We start from the raw sequence: 6,224 nt of genomic DNA on the forward strand, positions 1-6,224 counted from the left end.
TCCAGTCCAGTGGCAAGTTCATCAATTCCATCATTCCATAATGCAGGAATGCAGCCAAAATAGCTGAAATATGGGATATTATGGCTTATCACCATTTTCCAGAGCCAGTCCCAGGCTGGGAATTGTGTCTTGCCCAGGCTTTGAGTCACCAAAGCGTAGAGCTGAGGCTACAATTGCAGAGTGTGGGGGCTGTTCCTTGTATCTCAGGGAGGAATTTCACCTCTCCTCTCTCAGGGCTGCTTGTGAAGGGCGGTGAAGCAGCCCGAGATGGCCTCACTGGAGCATCACACCATGCTGTCATTTTCCATGGCAACTGGAGCAGGGATAGTCTCACATTCCCGTGGCATGTGCCATTATCTGTGTGCATCCTGGTGGCTGATGCTCAGCTTTGACTTCAGTAAAGCGGCAGCCACCGTGGGGAACAGAACACACTTGAAAATCAAAATAACTTATAAGGTACTGTGAAGTCTTTTCCTGTCACTCTTTAGTTCTAGGGTGGGGCTGGAGTGAACGAAAATGCTGCCAGCAGCAGTTGGATCCAGCCGGGTGGCGGCACTTTGTGTTCCAATTGTCTCTGAGGGCCGCGGCTTTCAGCGAGCCCCAAGTTAATGAAACTGCAGCGTCAGTGGCTCCAGCCTAACAAAAGGAGTGGAGCCCCAACTGAACACACATTTCCCCTCTGCAGTAAGTAATTGGGGCAGGACAAAAGTTCAGTCTTTGGAAAAGGCCCAGCTCTGCCATTGCGTTTCTTTGGCACAGATCAACAGGGATTAAGCTGTGACCCATGGAAGTTCCTACTAGAACTCCTCTGTGAATACAACTGCTGTCACTGCACATGGCAGGGGAAGTGGTTTGTGCAACCGCAGAGTGTCTGTGAAACACTGTGGTCAGACCAGGGCTGAAAGTGAAGAATATCTGATGTGAAGTGAGTAAACCCCAAACACAGTGACCAAAAGGTTTGAAATTTGCTCTAGGAAATAATTCTGTAGAGTAAGTGTGAATGTCCTGATCAATGTCCTGACCAAGATTTTATTAAATTTAACAGTTACAAAGCAGAGATTTACCGGGAGCTGTACAGGTGGTCTAGAACCCCTTCGTAGCACAGGTCAATGCAATTGTGTCTTCTCTCTGCCTCCAATCTCCCTCCAGCTCACCTCAAAAAGAACATTTTTCAGTGTGAAACCTGTTTGCCAGTACTTGAGAGGAGATGTGAGAGCAAGGGGATCATTAAAAAGTCCTAATCTGAATTTGTAAGCAGTTAAGGAGGTGTGTGGGGAAGGTGAGCATTGCACACAGGTTTAGCAGTGACTTCCCCATCTCTTTCCCTGCTCCTTCCTCCCTAGACCAGATTGCCTAGAAACAGCTCTGGACAGTGGAATGTCTCTGAAGGTGGGATGTGCAACACACACACTGGGCTCAGCTGCTCCAGAGTTATTCTTGTGAGAGAACAATACAGAGAAAACACTAAATCATTTATTCCCTGCAAATGTCAATTAAACATTAATCAAATGCTAAGGTAGAGCAGTGTTTATTCTGCTGCTGAGTAGCCAATTCAATTAAAAAGGAGAACCTTCTCCTACACTGTTTTATTGGAAACTTATAGACTTGTTCATTTTTAAACCTAAGAATCAGAGTAATCTGGGCCATGTAAAATTACAGAAAAATATCTGTGTTTAAATGATTAATAGTGAATGATTTTATAATGCTTTTTGCATAGTTGGGGTGCTTTGCTGAGCTGTGAACCACTTTAGTGAAACAATTGCTAGTCCTGTCACTGAAATGGGTCAATACACTGTGGATTTACATGATTTTGTAGTACCCTTTCATATAAGCATTGTAAAGGCAACACATCCTGGCAGTGTCACCATGACCCGTGTCTCTAGGCAGAGTGATTTCAAGCTTTAGTTCTCCTTATCAGAAACAGAGGAAGGAATTTGCTGGACTAGAATGATGAGCTTTAGGCATTTAGGTGGGACTGGGGAGATCTGTGATTCCTGGCTCTCAGCTCCCAGCCGCAGGGTGACAATGAGCTAGACAATTTGTAGGAGCATCAGCACTTCCTCTGTAAGGATGCTGCTCTCCTCCTTGGTAGGGATCCTTAAAGCTTCTCATGCATTTCAGCCACCACCATAACTGTGGCAATACTATGGCCAGCCATAATATCTAGTTAGCTGCCCTGGGAGTGTGCCGATATGGTAAAACGTCATGCAGAGCCCAAATCCGGTCTCAGGGAGAGTCTCTGAAGATGGGAACGCTATGACACTGCCTCCCGATCTCCTAGGTGACAGGAGCTTGTGTCACTAATTGGTCCCGAGCCTGCGGCACCGAGGTGACGTGATGGGGCTGAAAGGCAGCAATTGCAGCTGAAGGGATTTGGTAAAGAATTCGGTGAGAACGAATGTTGGGCGTGAACACAGGGGATTTAATCTGTGTTTGTTCACACAGACCTGTTGTCTAGCGAGTTACTCCGAAGAGGAGCCTCGGGCTGCAGGATTAATGTAAGAACCATACTGGGTAAATAATGTTTTTTCTGTGACCAAATCACAGGTACAAAATAAATCTTTTGGTGAAGCCGAAACCTTTTGGTTTGTTTAGAGCTCACTCACACATGCCTGCATGGTGTAGAATTCATCCTTTTGAGGAGGTATTTGTCATCTATCCCACAAATTGCTTTGCTGCTGTCTTGGTACCAAGTTAAAATTGTGAGTCAGCTAATTGAGCTTGAAAAACAGTTTAATCCTATTACAGCACATAAGACACTGCCTTTTTTGTTTTTCTTTCAGTAATGCTTGTTCATGCACTACTCTCAGATATTAAGAATACATTGTAAGAAGTCTGTCTCCTCAAAATAAAGCATGGAGCCACAACAGGTAAATGAGCATTACATTTCTGCAGTCCTTGTCACTGGGACTCCCCAGTTCACTTCACCTGTGCCTTGGTTCATCACCATTTCAGAAACCTTTGTGCAGATAGTGTGCTAAAATACTTGGGTGTGTATTTTCCCTCATACACTTAACCTGTAGCAAACACCTGGATTAGAAGCAGCAGGTACCAATAAACCAGGGCATTGTCTTTTCCATGTGAGGCAGTGTGATCAGAAGGAGAGTAGCAGCACTCATTTACTTACTGAGGTAGAACTATTATTACAGTAATATTAGTAGAAGTAGTAGTATTACTATATTAACATAGTAATAGTAGTAGTAATAACAGTGAAGCAGCTGGCCTTTCAAGAAATGTCTGGGCATGGGAAATTTTTGGAGTGAGAAGCCCTCTGCCTTTAGGGTTGTGGCACAGGGCTCTGCTGTGACTGACCTTGCAGCCCTGCTTGTTGGCTTTGGAGGAACAAGTTTGTGAGCTCATTATTCCAGAGCAAAACTCTTCTTAGTACCTGTGACTCTTTTCTGCTTGCAGAGGTTGGCTACTCTCCAGTGCTGCTGCTCTCCTGATCTGGGTGACCTTCAAAGGAGCAGCAGTCCAAGCTGGATTGTTCTGGGACAAAGGCTTGTTCCCATGGCCTGGAACTCGGTGTCCACGGGACACTCAGCCACTCACTGACCTCACTTCCTTCACCTTCCCAAGGGCTTTATAAGCATAACCCAGCAGCAGGGACAATCTGTATCATGACAGCCAAATCTGCTGTTGTAACCACTACCATATTCCGTAGTCCTGTGCTGAAACAGGGACATGCAGGTAATGGATATTTTATTCCAATACTTTGTGCATGTGGAGCAGTATATTTCCCTATGTATGTGTCAGAGCTTGAAAGGAGGATCCATTTTTAATGAGCTATACCATGCATAGCTAATGCAGAAACTTAATTTTAGACACAGATTTTGGTTTCATCCATTAGGGAACACTCTAAACCCCTGTGGTGAGTTAGGATGGCACAAGGAGGATGCTATTCAGTGGTGGCTTGGAGCACTAGGTAAGAGGTGCAGGTGCCTCAGTCCCAGCCCCTGGATATTGCCAAGCACAGCTGCTACATACATAATGTAACAGCCTGTTCCAGATGACCCATTCCAGAGCCTCTTAAAGGCTCAGTTCCCTGCAGGCAAGGACTAAAAATAAGTCATATGAGAGGGGTACTAGCTCAGCTAATTAGCCAAGGAGCAGAGTACTGACTGCTGCACTGATAACAGTGTCTAGCTGCTTGTTCCAGTGCCTGGTACTGCCCACAAGGATCAGGAAGATCCTGCCCAAAGGTGAATTTCACAGTGCATCTGCTGTGCTGAAATGAGAAGCTCTCCAGCTTAGGATCCAACCTCTTTGGCCAAATCCCCAACCCTTTATGTTCTGGTGATACAAAGCTTGCATGAAGCTGGCCTGGGGTTCCATCTCACTGAAGATCCATTATCAAAGTCCTGACCTGCCTGTGTGATAATTTAAGTCTATCATGATCACATTGCTGTTAGTGCACCCCACAATGTTCTGGGCTACAAATAGAAGAGGTCAGACTCTCAGTCAGACCAGATGTAGAGGCACAAATACAACAAGAGGAATTTTTCCCAGCTGAATTTCTGTTGCATCCCACTTCTTTACCTGTTCTGTTTACTTCAAAGTGACAGTTCTCCTTCCTGGAGAAGTGGACTGCAAATTTGGGGTGTAACATAAACTTCTCTTTCTCCTAGATCTGTTTTGGTTTTAATATTTTTATTATTATTTTTCAGCAGTCAAGGACAATTGTCAAGTACTTCATTTATTCTGATTGGAAGTAGCAGAGCAGTACCATCAAGGCCTTTGTGCCTCAGGAAATCACTGAGGTCCTTTATGGCTGCTGAGCATATCCATCTAGAAGGACCTTTTTGCAATATTCTCCCTCCCCTGCCACTTGTTTATTCATGCATCGACAATGACAAGCAGTTAAAAGTGAGCTTACTCTTGCACTTGTAGTATATTAAAATTAAAGAGCTGTGCTTCCAAGAATTGCACTCTCCTTCCCTAAACACAATAAGAAAAGACAGACCTGAGCAAAGTGCACCAGGAGATAGGATATGAACCTCGTTCAGCTCCTACAATTAAATACAGAGATCCACAATATCAAAGGGCACCTGGGTAAATTAAAAGAAAAGCCTGTATGGAATGGATCCATCTTTGGAGCAGCTTCTTATGGATTAGAATGATGTGAAGATTTATCAGTCAAGGCAAAGGTGAATGTGTCTGGGATTTAACTGTTTGAGCAGAGTGCACTTCTGGTTTGAATTCAACATAAAAGCTGAGCCAGACTGATACCAGTGGAATGGGGAAGTAGCTGTCCTGGACCTGAGAGGAAGTAACTGTCAGAGTCAGTGAGAGTCTTTTTGTTCACAGCAAATGACACTGGGGTGGAATCGTGTCCCCAGGATGTGTGGCTGAACCAGGCAGGAGAACCTCTGGATACTCCTAGCACAGTGCAGCAGGGAGGCAGATGGGGGAGGTGAATGCTGGGGGGCGGGGCAGGCACAGCCAGTGGTGAATCGGGAATTCTGGGCAGCACTGCAGCCAATTCAAGTGGGAGTGACAGTGCAAGGGAGGACAGCACACTCCTGGGAGTGCTGGGCCAGAGACACTGAGAAAACCCAAACCTGGAACACGTGGGAGTGACTCACATGGAGTTTGGTGGGAGTGAAGCTGCTTGGACTCATGCAGAGTTGGTCCAATTTAGCATGAGCATTTTCTAGGACACGAGTGAGAGCATCCCTCCTTGCCCAAGGAGTATTTTTCATTGAGGAAGGCTCTTGTTCCCACAGTTGAGATTCCCACAATGCCACCTTAGTTCGAGGCACTCCAGCATCCGGGAGAGTAAGGCAGGGCTCTTGAGTATCCAGGACAGCAGGACCTGAGGCCAAGGAGCAGAGATTAGAGGAACAACACACACTTGACTTTTTATTGTAAATTATTCCACATCCTTCCTACCACGCCAGTTGGAGCCATCCAGATACATCTGCAGAGTAAACATGTGTCCTAAGAATGGAATACTTCTGCCCTGCCCTTTGTTAAGGCCTCCACTGGTTCAGAAGTCACTGGGGGCAAGTAATAGCTCCTGGTGCCAGGTGAGAGAATTGTAGCCTCATTTCCATTTCAATATATGCATTGCTCTTCCAGTTCACAGCTCTTTCATGGCAGTTTGATGATATCTGGGGAGGAGGAACAAAGCAGGGATCTGAAGACATATGTCTGTGTGCTGAGCTCTTTCTGCAGCAATTAAAAAATCATATCACTTTGAATTACGAGGGGCCCTTGAAAAC

The 6,224-nt window shown here is 45.5% G+C and overlaps 1 long non-coding RNA gene across 1 annotated transcript; it reads left to right on the plus strand.

The window, feature by feature from the left end:
* The first annotated feature begins 421 nt into the window (after positions 1-421).
* Positions 422-2,819, plus strand: LOC110474312 (uncharacterized). The gene is made up of 3 exons (XR_002466061.3): positions 422-456; positions 2,446-2,498; positions 2,784-2,819. It is a non-coding gene; the product is annotated as an uncharacterized LOC110474312 (long non-coding RNA).
* Positions 2,820-6,224: the final 3,405 nt, after the last annotated feature.

Source organism: Lonchura striata, chromosome 3 (assembly GCF_050655825.1).
Source record: "Lonchura striata isolate lonStrDom1 chromosome 3, ASM5065582v1, whole genome shotgun sequence".
Taxonomy (NCBI): Eukaryota; Metazoa; Chordata; class Aves; order Passeriformes; family Estrildidae; genus Lonchura; species Lonchura striata.